A 14,738-nucleotide genomic window follows, 5' to 3' on the forward strand; every position below is an offset into this window, starting at 1 on the left:
GCTCTGCACTTTGCGCGCCTCCCAACTTCGCGGCGCCCGGGGAGGCCGCGGAGCGCGCCGCGTGCCGGTCCGCGCCCGGCTGGGGCTTGGGCGAGGGAGGGAGGGAGCTGGCGGGCAGGGAGGTGGAGGAGGAGGAGGAGAAGGAGAAGAGAGGAGGAGGCTGCTGGGGTTGGCGTGGAGGCGGCTCCGCGCCCCGCCGGCCTCCGGCACCTCCGCCGCCGCCTGCTTGGCTGCGCAGCCCGGACGCGCCGCCACCCAGGGGCCGCCGCTGCTGCCGCCGCAGCCACCATCGCCGGACTGGCCGCCTGCGCCGGCAGATCTCTCCTCGGTCGGGCCGGGTTCTTGGGGTTCGTCTTTGCTTCTTGCTTTTTCCCCCCTTCCACCTTCTTTCCAAGTCTAAATGGGGACGGGCGGTGGAGATGGGCCCGGGGCGCGCGCAAGTTTGCGCTGCAGCCTCGGGGGCCGTGGAGAGCTGGGAGCTGCGCAGAGCAGGTGACTCCCGGCTCTCGGGCCCATGGGAACTTTTAAATGGGAGATTCCCTCACTGTCTTCTGCCTTCTGCTTTCCCTCCCGCCACTCCCCCCTTTTCTTTTTTTCTCTCTTTTCTCTCTCTTTCCCCAGGGCTACTCCCTCCCAAACACCGGCACTTTATCCTTACTCCACCCTTCTCTGGGAGGCTGTATGTCTCCCCCAGATTTGGGGGTGTTCTCCGCTGATACCCTAGGAGGTGGAGTGGAGGTGGAATCTCAGAGAACACCCGCTGGAGGCACAGCTCTAGCCTCCGTTCTTTCTGGGGTGCCCCAGGACGCTCCTGTCAAATCCCCCCAAACCCCAGAGTCTTGCAAAGTCTCGGCAGGCAGTGGCAACAAGGGGCGGGGAAGTGTTGCTGAGAACCAGGCGATTAGAACATCTTGCCTTGGCCTTGACATTCGCCTTAGAAGTGAGAGCATCAATCTGGAGATCAAAAGGGACCCCACTTTTTTCTTTTTTGAAAATCCGCCTGCAGATCTCCTTAAGTTTCTTCTGATAAGTCGTTCCTATACTCCCCTCCTCCTGGCTGGCCTCTTCCCAGCCCCCTCCTTCCTAACTCCCTACTCCCCACTCGCCCCCTCCCCCAGCCATTGAGCTGGAGAGAAAATCGGGGCACTCAAGCATGCAGTTAATAACTGCGAGTGCCTTGCAATTCCAGGTCCTCACTCGAGTTGGGGCTACAGTTTGGTGGCCAGCTGAGGCGGGCCAGGCTGTGAGCTCTGCTTGCTGGTTTAAATGATGCTAAAGTGGCCTTTCTGGAAGAGTGGGGGTGTGTGTGTGTGGGAGAGAGGAAGGGAGGGAAAGGGAGGGGGAGAGGGAAATAGAGAAGAGAGAGAGAGGGAGAGAGGGAGTTGGGCAGCCACATTGGGCTTGGCACGAAGGCCAATGGTAATCGTATTCCCTGCTAATGTTTGTAAATGAGACCGGGGCACGGCTGGGGGACAGCGTCTTTATTTATGATTGATGTTCTGTAACATAAGGAATGACAAGAACGTGGCAGACAAGAGGAGAGGAACCAGAAGGGCTGGTGAAAGCCCTTTGCAGGGTCCTATTGTTATTCTGGGCTGGAGAAAATTTCCGCGTCGAGATTTACAGCGCTGGTATTTGCTCCCGGTTGGCCAGAATGTCAGTTAACACAATTTTCATTAGATAACTCGTTTTCAATCCAGGGAGCTGGAACTGCAGTAGGAAGGGGTGGGTAGAGCTGGGGCTGGGTGCTGAGGGGTGGGTGCGGCTCCCAAGGGGCTGATTTCTGAGCTGGGGGAGGGGGTTTGAACCTCCCTTCCTTCTCCAGCTCTGGGGTCTAACATGGAGCTGTTGAGGTCACCCAAATCTTGACTACATTTGGACTCCCATTGATCTAGGAACCCTTTGTTAGGGTGTTAGAAGATACTGAGGTGGCTGAGGTGGAAAAGCAAATTTGAACTGGAAACGATGAAGGTGGGAGATAGAGTCTTGTTCAGGTAAAGGGGAAATGGGGCCAACACCCCCACCCCCACAGGGGTGGGGGTGGGGGTGTTTATTAAGAAAATGGCTGGTGTGTCTGGCACAAAAGGAGAAGGCTCTCAGGGAAGGGGGTAAGCTCATTTACATGGATATTAAGTGTGGGGGGGTGTCCCTGAGGGAGTTTGAAAGGCTGCACACTTCTAGAGAGCAGAGAAATAAACGAGGCAAGCTGAGCCGCATGCAAACATTGAGACCCTTACACCTGCCACGGTCATCATGAAGTGTTCAGTGGCTCCCCGGCCCAAAAGTCCTGCAGCTTCCCCCCATATTCTCACTGATGGCATTTTTGTTGGAAACGGATTATGAGCCTAAGCACTTTTGCCTGGGATCATCTCTTGTGCATAATGCTAATGACTCCTACGCCACACTTTTATTTTCATTTTTTTCCCTTCCTCCTTTCCTCTTATAGGGGAGATAACCAGAAAGGAAAACTTCTGCTGGCTTGCTCTGAGATCCGGGTGGGAGAGGCGGGCCCCCACCCCAGGGCCTGTGCAGGCCAAGAGCTTTGAGCCCACTCATCACGCGGCCCAGCTGCCTGTGAGTGTGAGGAGGTGTGTGGCTTCAATTCTTGGTTGTTCAGGTTGAGTGGTTTCTCGAAGCCTGGTTGCTGAGCATTAAAGTGGCCGAGGCAGCAAAGGTGTCCTGTGTTCCCGGCCAGACCATGCTGCTGACGCCACCCCAATCCCGACAAGAGAGGTGACCTTGTACCGACCCAGCATACAGCCCTCCGGAAGTATATATTTTTTCAAATATGGAAGCAGTCCAGTTATTCCTTATAGCGCTGTCTCTGAACACAGCAGTGCCGTTTCCCTAGGAGGGAAGTCAGTCAGCAAGTCTTAAGGACTTGTGACTGATGGCAAAGATGTTCTGACGTGTGGTACCCTATTCCAGGACCCCCGAAACTGCTTCCCCCTTTCCTTTCTCCCTTTTTTTTCCCTCTGCTGCTAGCAGTCCAGGAAACGAGAAGAAATAAAATTCTATCCCAAAGATAATGCTGGACATATTTCATTTGGTTATAAGATTGCTTTATGATGAACATTACTAATGCAGTATTTTTTTATGGCTTTTCTGTGTATAATCATTGTAACTGAATTCATACCTTTATGATTTTCTGCTTTACTTTGCCACTTTTTTTATGATGCTCCAGGTCCAGTCTCCCATGCTATCTTTTAATTTTTTTTTCCTTTAATAGTGCTAATCAAGCTAACCAAGAGTTAAGGGTGTCCAGTTGAAATGAGGGTGCCAATCCAAATTCACATCTGTGTTTTTTGGAGGAAAGAGATTGGCTAGAGAGACCACATAGTACAAGTTTCAGAGCAAGAGGTAAATTCTGCTTAGGGTTTGAGCATTCAGGGAGGAAGACTGACAGGGCAAGTAAAAGGCTGGACTTTTTTAAGGAGTTTGGAGAAACTTTTGGGAAGATGTGCATGGGAGATGGGGCTTGATGGAATGTTTTTGCCTGCTTAAAGTTTAGTAAAGAGCGTGGATGTGATTAAAATATTATAACCTTATGATATTCTGAAGTGCATAAATTTTACATATCAGCCACAGAGAGTTTAGACATCCATTAGAGTCTCTGACAGCTTGACTTATCTAAATGTGCTATCATTTAACAATGTGTCAAAATTCCTCTTTCTATAGATGACAGCAGTAAATAAGCTATCAGCCCTGTTGGCGGAATCCTAACTTTGGAAACTTCGCTGTAATAGAATTGCTGCTGGGGTGGGGAGCATGAGCAGACCAGGCTTGCCGTAGCCCGGGGCCATAAGATGGGTTGGCATTAGGCAAGGGCTGTGGGTGGGTTGGAGGGGGGAGCACAGGGGGTGAGGGAAGATTTCTAATAGTAGTTCTGTAAGACCAAACAATTGGACAGCCCCCTGGACCTTTACAAATCCAACCAGTGGGTGACCCCATTCCATCTGCCTCTCCCATTCGTTGGAACCCACACCCCATGGGCCTTTTTTTGCAGAAGGAGCTAGAAACAGGTGTTAGAGAATTTATTTAAAGAACCTAGCAGTCTTTTCTGGGCATCCCCAAATTCTGAATTCTCAACTAGACAGAAATTGCTTCCCAAAGATGAGTTCTCTCTTTGCTAAAAGAAAAACAAGCAATGTCTCATCTCTGACCACCTTTGCTGTTTGAGGTCTTGAGGGTTGTTTTTTTTTTTTATAAAAAAAACCTGGATTCACTGTAGAAAATTGAGAAACCACAGACAAGCCTAAAAAAACAAATAAGCATCTGAGTAGGTTATTTCAGATGAACATGATGCTACTTTGACCAGAGGGAATAGCTTTTGTAGTGGTGATGGTGGTTTTTCTTGTATTCCTTCTCTCTCCCTCCTTCCCTTCTCTTCCTTCTCTTCTTCTTCTTCCTCCTCCTCTCTCCCATTAAAGAGAGGATTCTGTCTTTGAACTTGACATTTTGTCATGGTACTCTTTCTTCCAGCAGATGGGATTTTAAACACGAGCACCTTAGCTGGTGCTAAATTGGGTCCTGGATGTTGGTGGACATGGCTGTCCAAAAACTGTGGCTTTCTCTGCTGGTTCCTGAAAGGCTGAATTTCTGGTGGCTTCCAGTTATCTAATTCGGAGGCCCAGCCTGGCAGAGGTTGAGTGTGGGAAGGGGACTCAGGTGATGGCTTGCCTTTGTTCCTGGTCTTGGAATTCAGGGTCCAGTTTCCTGTTTGATTTTTCTCTCTGGGGTGTGCTCTTTATTTGTGACAGTGGTTTATATTGTAGTTGTCAGGGAAGGTGGAAATAGTTGGCAGAGGGGAAGGGCCCAAGAGCTTTTATCTGTATAGCCTCTGGCACTCATGGATGAATCACCCAACATCCCAAGTCTCCTGTTTCTTAATCCATCTCACAGGTCAGTTGTGCCCATCTGGTCTGCTGTACCAGGTCGTTGTAAAAGGTGAAGGGAGCTGACATACTTTGCATGACAGTTAAATGTATTGTCTTTTAATGACCTTGGGGCCCACTGTGCAGGTGATGAAGGACTTTTGGCCTTTTAAGCAGTTTTTGAGACAAGCAATTATGTGCAGGACAGAGTTCTTGGTTTCTAAGCCTTGATGAGCCATTCACAGAAATGACTTGTAGTGTTTTGCAGGATGTGGACAATATTCCCATTATATGTAGATTAAAATCCCAAGTCCTTTCCCCTGATTGCAAGGCTCCTCATGATCTGCACACACCCGACCCCCCCGCCCCCCCCCCCCCCCCCCCCCCCCCCGCCCCGGCCTTATCTCTCTGGCTTCATCTCCAGCCTCTCTCCCCTTACTCACTCTGCTGCAGTCACAATGGCCTTCTTTTTGTCCCTCAAACACATTGAGCACATTCCTACCTCAGGGCCTTTGCACTTGCAGTTCCCTCCACCTAATACTCTTTTCCTCCAGATCCTCCTATCCTCTTCCAGATCCTCCTGTGTCTAGCTCCTGCATTTCATTCAGTCTCAGCCCAAATATCAAGACCACTCAGCCTAAAGAAGGCTGAAGAAGCTTCTACAACCTCTTTTATCCTTTAATATGCAGATGTGCTTCTGTGTCTCTAAAGGAAGTGTTTCCCCTGAGGTTTTTGACCTCATAACCTTCTCAGGGTGTGGCATCTTTATACATTCTAGGAAATCATCTAGGTCTGCCGTCAGAGGTGGCAAACTTTTTCTGCGCAAAGTCGGGTAATAATATACTTTAGGCTTTGTGGGCTGTATGGTCTCTGTTGTAAGTACTCCATTCTGTCATTGTAGCATGAAACTAGCCGTAGACAGTGAGAATGGACAGGCATGGCTGTATTCCAGTAAAACCTTACAAAAAACATGCAGAGGGCTAGATTTGGCCTGAGCGCCATAGTTTGCTCACCTGGTCCTCTGGTTTTATGTGACGGCTGTTATTACTGGCTGTGGCATGACTGAAGTTTTACACTTTTCAGTTAAGACTATTAAGATGGATCAAAGTTAATTCTGTAAGCTAGTTCTTTACTCTTTACCTCAAGAGGGAAGCATAAGGAGTAGGATGATGAGGGGCCCCTGCCTGACTTGCAGTCCTGGCACTATCACCTGCTAGCTGTGTAACTTTGGATGGATCACTTAACCTCTCTGACCCTTCCTGTCCTTGTTTTTAAATAGGACTGGGGTACCTGGGTGGCTCAGTTGGCTAAGCATCTGACTCTTGATCTCTGCTCAGTGTTGTGAGTTCGTGGCCCACATTGAGCTCTGTACTGGGCATGGAGCCTACTTAAAATAAACAAATAAATGACATGGGATTAATAAGTCTCCACCTTTTAGGTTGTTATTGAAGATTAAAGCAATTTGAACATGAAAGTGCTTAGCACAGTGCCAGGCACACAGTTACTGTTATGCAAGTGTTTTGCTTTTTATTGTTGGTGGTATTTCCAGGTTGTGAGACAGGGGTGAAAATCCAAATAAACAGCAGCTCCTAGAACTTCCTGGCATTGCAAGCTGTTTCAGAGATTTCTGGGCAAGTTTTCTTTTCTTTCTTACTCTACTGGGGACTCACTGTATTAACACATTACTAATATTATATGTAATGTCTTATATTTTGGGAGCTTGACTACAGAGGTTGCAGACTGGGAGCTATGTCTGGCTCATGGATGTGTCTGTTTAAGTTAGTGCAGTATCTCAAAACACTTTTGTATAAGTTGTCAGCATTTAAAACACAGGTGATGTTACCTATGGAATCCAGATGTCCAGTGTCCCTTACAAATCAAGAGCTCTGGCCTCACTGGGCAGGGAGTGAAGACCTGGGAAGGGCATGTCTAGCAGAGGGAACAGCCAGCGCAAAGGGCCTGGGTGGAAGGTCTGCAGAAGGTTAGGCCAGCTGTAGAGGTCATGGGACGAGTCACAAGGAAGGTGGATGTCAAGGCTACTGGCTGCCTTTCTCTGAGTCCCTACTGTCAGAAGAGGCTGCATCTCCAGAAAAAAATGAAAGGCCCTTGACCAGCTCTATGAAGATACATGATTAGGAAAGCACAGGGCCTGCTGTCTCTGCCTCTCAGTAGCTCAGGTATCCTCTCCCACCTTCCCAGTTCCTTTACTACCTACCCCCAACCCCAGCCTCTGCCATCCGCCAGTTCAGTCAAATGAAACAGCAATTCCAGGATATGCATTTGTCATTAAAGAGAAGGAAAGAAAGATAAAATCAATCCTTTGGCCTCTTTGGCCCAAGCTGGTCGTCTGCCCGAGACGCCCGGAGCTGAGCAGTGCTTAAGACTCTCCGAGCCGCCGTCACTCAAACTGGATGGGGTGAATGGCTCCCCGGGAACCATTACGGTCAATTGACTTGTTCAGCCAGCTGTTTGGAGTGTGGGTGCTGTGGGCAGGGAGACCACAGGGGTCACCAGGGTGGCCCAGTTGGGGCCAGATTTCCCCGAGCAGGTGGTTGCTCAGAGGCCACTCTGCTGGGAGTGCATATTTGGGATGCCTGCTGTCTGTTTGTTATGAGCACCCATGGGTCCAGGTATCCGAGGGGTTGTGGCGTGGGCTGCAGAATCAAGCCTGGCATGCTCCTACTCCCAGAGACATTTAGTGTGGACTCCAGCCAGGTGGCCTGGGTTCAAGTCTCTGCTCTGCCATTTACCAGCTATATTACCTTGGGTAAATCACTTCTCTGAGCCTTAGTTTTCTCACATGTAAAATGGGGATAGTAGTATTATAACTTCCTTAGGGATCATTGTGAGGATTAAGTGAGTTAATGCATATGAAATGCTGAGATCTGTGCCCAGCATGTAGAAACTCTATATAATATTAATGATAATTGCTGTTGGCCTTTACTTTGCAAGTGTATATTCACTCATTCATGGTATAATTAATAATTATAACTAATAATTATATAAATAATGCTAATTAACAACAAATAGCATAAATATTGTAACCAATAATTATATACTGGAGATGTCATGGTGAACAAAGAAGGCAAAGTGACAGCTCTCACTGAGCCTGTAGACAGCAGGGAAGGTGGAGCACGGACAGACGGGTGTGTAGTCACATGCTGGGGTTGGGTTCAGAGATTCTGAGATTATCCCTGGAAGAAGTGACCCTTCAGCTGAGATCTCGAGGATGGGTCAGGGAAAAGCATCCCAGCAGAGGGAATAACACGTGCTAAGATCCTGAGGTGGATGTAAGAATCGTGTGTGCAAAGAGCTGCAGGAGGGCCATGAGGATGGATTGCACGAAGACTCTGAGTGGGTTGGCAGACCCACCCCTGTCCTCACTCTTGTCATCTGTCAACTGGGGGTAAGGATGGAGCATAAAATAAGAAGATGTTGCTGTGTACATGGGTGGCTCAGAGTGAACGCTCTGTCAGTGGGCATTTTGTATGGGTATTGCTTTTATTTTTGTAACTAGATATTCAGCCCAATTTTTTATCGGTTGCAAAATGGCTGCCTCTGACTCCCTTCTCTTGTTTCTGTCTTGTGATTATTCACAGGGCAGCCAGGATTCAAATCGCAGCTCCGCTCCTTCCTAGCTGTGTGTCCTTGAGCAGCTTATTTCCCCTTTGTGAGCCTTGGTTTCCCCCTCTATAAGATGTGTATAGTAATAGTACTTTCCAGTGGTGCAGGACAATGTACCTTGCAGATCCCTGACTATAGGAAGTATGGCTGGCTGGTGCCCCAGGTGCTGTTCTTGGAGATCCAGCCCCAGCCAGGGACTGAGTGAAGTTCTAAAGCAGACCTGTTCCTGGGACACACAGGACTCCTCTGCTGGCTCCAGACTCCTCAGCAATCTAGGACAGTTCCACCAATCAGTCTTCCTTCCCTCTCTTCTTCCCTCTGGCTCCTTCCTGCAGGCATAAGCATTGACCTGATAAATCTCTTTACCTCTTATTTTTTATTATTTTTTTTAGAGTTTATTTATTTATTTATTTATTTATTTATTTATTTATTTATTTAGAGCGCGCACGCGGGAGCATAGAGGTGTGAGCGGGGGAGGGGCCGAGAGAGAGGGAGAAAGAATCCTGAGCAGGCTCCACCCCATCAGCGCAGAGCACAGTGTGGGGCTCGATCACAAACTGAGATCACGACCTGAGCCGAAATGGAGTCGCTTCACCAACTAAACCATCTAGGCGCTCCTCTAATCCTGCCTTTATGTCTCCTTGGAGGATCACAGTCTCCAATAGGAAAGATGAAGTGAGATTTGAACATCTACTCAGTGCATGCTCCCCTCCGTACTCAGTTGGGGTACCTTCTGTGTCTCAGGAGCCTGGGGAGCTGTCACTCTCGCCATTGCCTCTTCCTGGTTGTTTGTTCTCACTGGCCCACAGGCTGCGCATGGTTAGCTCCCTTCTTCCCTGTGTCATCCTGCCATTATCTCTCCCTCTCATCTCCTGCCACTCTTCCCCTCTTTATTCAAGCCCCTCTGACCTCTTCACTGCTCTGTGAACATTCCAACCTCAAAGCCTTTGCACTTGTTCCCTCTATGTGGGAAACACTTTCCCAGACATCTCGATAGTTCTCTTTCATTCAGCCCTCTGCTTAACTATCACCTCTTCACAGAGGTCCTCCCTAACTTCTGTTTCCAAAATAGCCTCCCCGCGTCTCCTTAACCCCATCTGCTTTATCTAATGTGATATTACATATTTATTTGTTATTTGTTTACTATCTGCCTCCCCCACCCTAGGGAGGGCAGGGAATAGTAAGTTTTCAGTCAATATTTGAATAATTGAGGGGATGAATGCCACAGGAAGGGTGATGTGGGGCAGCTGCCTTGACTCCACCTTGGGGAGTGGCCCTGGGAGACCCAGCTTCTCCTAGAACCCCAGCTGCTTCACCCATCACTGGCTCTTGAAAATCGCCTGCTCTTCGCCTGGGAATTGAGCACAGGCCTCAGGCCTGCAGTGAACTAGGGTTTATCTTTAGCTCCGTCAGTCTCGCTTTAGAAACTGGTGACCCCAATTCCAGCCTGGGAGGCTCCCATCCTAATTAATAAATCCATTAATTAATTGCCAGCAGGCTGTGGACCATTAACAGTGGTTTGGTGGCCTCAGTCACAGACAGCTCAAAGCTGGTCCCTACAGTCTGTGGGACAGCTGTTATGGGGGACACAAGATGGCCAGTTAACATTTTTGGACCCAGAAGACATCTTCTTCCAAAGCCTGATTCACAGGTCTACCTGATCAGCCCAGCAGGCATCAGAAAGGCACCAAGGTCTCTGGACAGCGACCTCAGAGTTGAGGGGGTTTCCTTCTCAGCATCTCCCAAGATCCCTACTTTATAATAAGGTAAGGCCAAGTCTCTCCTTTCCTTTTGTGGCCAGAGGACCCTGTCTGGGCCCCACTTTTTCTAAAATAGAGCTTCCCTGGGCTGTTGAGACAGGTCATTTGTTCATTCACGTGGTGAACATTACTCAGCACCTGCAGTGTCAGGTGCAGCATGAGGTGTTGAGGGCACAGCAGTGAACCAAACAAACCAAGTCCCTACCCTCATAAAGCTTCTATTTTATAATTGTTTGGAGACAGAAGTACTTTTCTTTAAGGATCTGAGAAGTAAAGAGGGACAACCCAGTACAGACACTTAGCCTAGGGCTGGACACACTATAAGCCTTTCTGAAATGGTGACAATCATTATCCTTATTAACAATGATGACAACAACAACAATAATTACAATGTGAAGGCGTTGCCTGTTGAATTTCAGGTGCCCTGAGAGCAACACCTGAAATGATTGAGCATGGGTGTGGAGCAGTCAGACCTCACTTTGGACCCTGGCCTTACTGTTTCCTAACTGGGAGGCCCTGGGCAACGTGACTAGGCTTTTCTAAACCTCAGTTTGCTCTTGTATAAGATGGGAATTAAATACAGCTTCTACCTCATAGAGACATTGTGAGGGTTTGATGAAGTGAAACATGAAAACCCTTAGCACAGGGCCTGGAACATGGTCATTCCCAAGAAACAGCTATTATTACCTTTATTATTATTGTTTTCATCATTGTTGTTTGTTATTCACCTCCTGGGCCTTACAGGCCAGTAGCCAGGTGGACTAGCTCCTTGCAGAGAAATCCTGGGTAGGAGGTCAGGCCCCTCCAAATGCCACTTGGCTGGCCTTAGCAAGGCCAGACCTGGCTTTTGCAGGCTTTGGAGTGTCAGAAGGAAGGCCTGGCAGTTCTTTAGCAAATATCTTTATTGCATCCTAGACAATATTCAGAGCCCTTAACAAATAGTATCTCATTTAATTTTCACAACATCCCAGGAAGGGAAAACTACTACTGCCCCATTTTACAGCTAAGCAGACTGAGGTACAGAATGTTAAGTCCAAGGCCACATTGCCAGTAAAGAGAGAGTCTGGACTCAAGCCCAGGACCCAGGTCTTTTGGTCACTCACTCAAGTCCCTGCTCTTGACCCACTCCTGACTAGAGGTGCCTCTTCCAGAGCCCATTCTCCTCTTCCCTCTTCCCCACCCTGGGGTTCCCCATCTGTAGTCCCTACGCTTGTATTTTTTCCTTTATTTATTTTTTTAAACCTCTTAAAACACCTCACCACTGTCAACTCATAGAAATGAATCCAGGCCCGTAAGCCTGAGAGGCATGGGTGGGGTTGGGGGTGGGGATTTATTAATAACCAAGAAAGACTCCCTTCTCCTGGCCTGGAAAATGAGCGCCGCTCAGCCATCCATCCCCAGCCTGCCCACTGGAGTGCAGAGCCGCGTGGCGCGCCCTGTCGTCGGGCCTGCGTTCCACAAGATGGAATTCTCGGCCTGGGCTGATAATAAGCAGGTATTGATTGCTGCCTTGGTCATTATCAAGATTTATTTAGTCAATATGGCCTCCCCGGTCAATAAATTGTGTCGTTGATAAAGAAGGAAGGGTATAGACTTGTAGGCTTTATTAAAAAAGTTTTTTAGGTTTTTTTTCTTTCAGCAGCTAAGTCCAGCCCCCATTTCCGTGACCATATCAGCTACACTCTACATTTTGTATTTGGCTCCATAAGCTCTCTCCTTTCATGGTGGAACTTTCCCCTGTCACTGTGGTTTCTGCAAGCAAAGACTCAAGGCATGGCTGGGTCTGGAATGGCCCCTAGGAGACAGATGTCTCCTCACGTTTCTGTCTCCCACCCGTTGCAGGCTGAGAGTCCAACTCCCTGGCTTGTCAGTGCCCCACTCTGTCATTTCCTTCTCACAACAACCTCTTGGAGTTGTTACCCTATTTTGCAGATAAGGAAACTGAGGCCCAGGGAGGTCTAGTCACTTGTCTAAGGTCATACAGGATTTGAATCCAGTCTGGCCAGTCTTTGCTCTGAACCTGACATATACTCAGCAAATAGCAAATATTTATCGAGCATGTGCTTTGGGCCCAGCACAGTGCCAGGTGCTGGGTGGGTATCAAGGGGCAGGCTGAACAAATACATGTGTCATTACAGAGACAGAACAGAGAAAAGAACTCATCAGAAGCTGAAATCAAGAGGAAGGAGGCACCTGTTTATTGCAGATGGTCACGGAGGGCCATGCTTAGTAGTTGACATTTAGGCTGAGACCTGAATGATGAGGAGCCAGTCAGGCAAAATTGAGGCAGAAGAAGCTGCATAGCTACAGAACAGCTTATGCCAAGGCCCTGAGGTGAGAATCTGCTTAGCATATGTAGGAACTGAAGGAAGGCCAGTGTGGCTGGGACAGGGTGGGCAAAGAAGGGAGGGTATAGGAGGAGATGAGTTCAGAGCAGGAAGGAGGGCCTTATGGACAATGGTAGGGGATTAGATTCAGCTGGATTCTGTTCTCAGGGAGGCTGAAAGATGTTGAGGGTTTGAAACGTCGGAGAAACAGGACCCAGTATATGTTTGGTTCCTACTGGGTTCAGCCTGATAGAGATCATTGAGGGAAGGGAGGGGATATTTGGAAAATAGGTAAAAGAGAATGTCCATGACAACTGATGTGTTATCTCTGCCCAGGGAAGATCTTGGTGATGGGAAGGCTTGGAGCACACAAGTGTTTTGAGGACTAGCACCATTCATTGGTGGGGAGTGGGAGAGAGGTATATGGGGACATGCCTGATGCCTCCCAACAAGGTGATGGTTGCTGCTTCGCCTGTGCAAGCAGCCAGCTGGTGTGGGTTTGGAGGCCTCTAAAGTGGCAGGTATGCAGTGGGCAAGCGGTGTTGTGTCCCCCTCTTCAGAAATAGAGTTGGTGCAAGGGGGGCCAGGGCTCAAGTTATGGTCTGAGAAGGGCTCTTTGCACACTGGCCTTGTGGAACTGGTTTTTAGCATGTTCCCAAGTGTTGCTCATTAGGAAGGACCATGAACAGGTGAGGTGACCCAAACCATATGAGGGTGCTGTGTCCAGCCATGTCTTAGGCTTCATATGTGGAGATGCTGTTGGGTCAAAGAAAGGTTGGATGTCTACCTGGGGGACTGTAGAGGATGTGGTCTGGAGTACAGAATAAAGAAGACTTTTTTCCCTCTAGTTTTCTCTAGTCTGTGATCACCCATGTACTGGAAGTCTAGCAGGGAATGGGTGATTACCTGCCTACCATCCATCCACCATTCTTCCATCTCTTCATTCATAAGTTCGGTCACTTACCCATTTATATCCACCCACTCAGCAATTCATCCAGCTGTCTGCTTTCTCTTCCTACTCACTCACTTCATCCATCCACCCATCCATCTGTCCACATCAACCCACCTGCCCATCTATCCATTCATCCCCTTAGCCACCCAGCAACCCATTATGCCCCAGTCACTTCTGCCCTGGACTTTGGTCTCCAGTTTGCTTCCCTGTACTGACTCTGGCCTCTCCCACTCTTTTTTTTGGCACATTGACAGCTAGTGAAATTATTAAAAACCTGTTAAGAATCATTTACAGTCACTCCCCATTGCCTTTGGGGAAAAGGCCCCAATATGACCTTTCAGGCTCAGCACTGCTGACCCTGCCCACCATTCTTGGTTTAAAGTATTACAAGTTTTTTCTTGTTGATCTTCTGTCTAGTTGTTCTATCTACTGTTGAAAGGGAGATACTGAAGTTTCTATTATCGTTGAATTATCTGTTTTCCCCTTCATTTCAATCGATTTTGCTTCATGTGTTTTGGTACTATAATTAGTTGCATGTATGTTTTTAATTATTATATTTTCCTGATGAACTGACTCCTTTTTGCATTATAAATCTCTTTTTATCTCTAGTCACATTTTCTTTTGTTGTTGTTTTAAGGTCTATTTTGTCTGATGTCTGTATACCCACTCCTACTTTCTTATGATTGCTGTTTTATTTTCAATCTGTTTGTGTCTCTAAATTTAAAGTGTGTCTCCTGTAAGCAGCATATAATTGGATTTTGTTTTTTTTATCCAGTCTGAAAAATCTCTGTTTTTGATTGGATTTTTAATCCACTCACATTTAATATTATTATGATAGAGTTAGATTTATGTCTACCATTTTGCTTTTTGTTTCTTATATGTCTTTTTTTGTTCCTCTAGTCCTCTTTTCTACCTTTTCTTATGTTGAGTGAATATTTTTCATGTAGCACCTTTAATTTCATTAATGATTTTTAAACTATTTTTTAACTATTCTTTTGAGATTTTTGTTTTTTTAGTGGTTACACTAGGGTTTAACATATACATCTTAACCAGAATCAGCTTCAAATTTATACTAGTTTAGTGGTGCCTGTGTGGCTTAGTTGGTTAAGCATCTGACTCTTGATTTCAGCTCAGGTCATGATCTCACAGTTCGTGAGTTCCAGCCCCACATTGGGCTCTGTGCTGACAGTGCGGAGCCTGC

The 14,738-nt window shown here is 47.6% G+C and overlaps 1 protein-coding gene across 7 annotated transcripts in view; it reads left to right on the forward strand.

The window, feature by feature from the left end:
• Window positions 1-14,738, forward strand: part of CUX2 (cut like homeobox 2) — a 283,380-nt gene that overhangs the window by 19,149 nt on the left and 249,493 nt on the right. The gene's annotated exons all lie outside the window — the stretch shown is intronic.

Source organism: Puma concolor, chromosome D3 (assembly GCF_028749965.1).
Source record: "Puma concolor isolate L17-30 chromosome D3, mPumCon1.1.hap2, whole genome shotgun sequence".
Taxonomy (NCBI): Eukaryota; Metazoa; Chordata; class Mammalia; order Carnivora; family Felidae; genus Puma; species Puma concolor.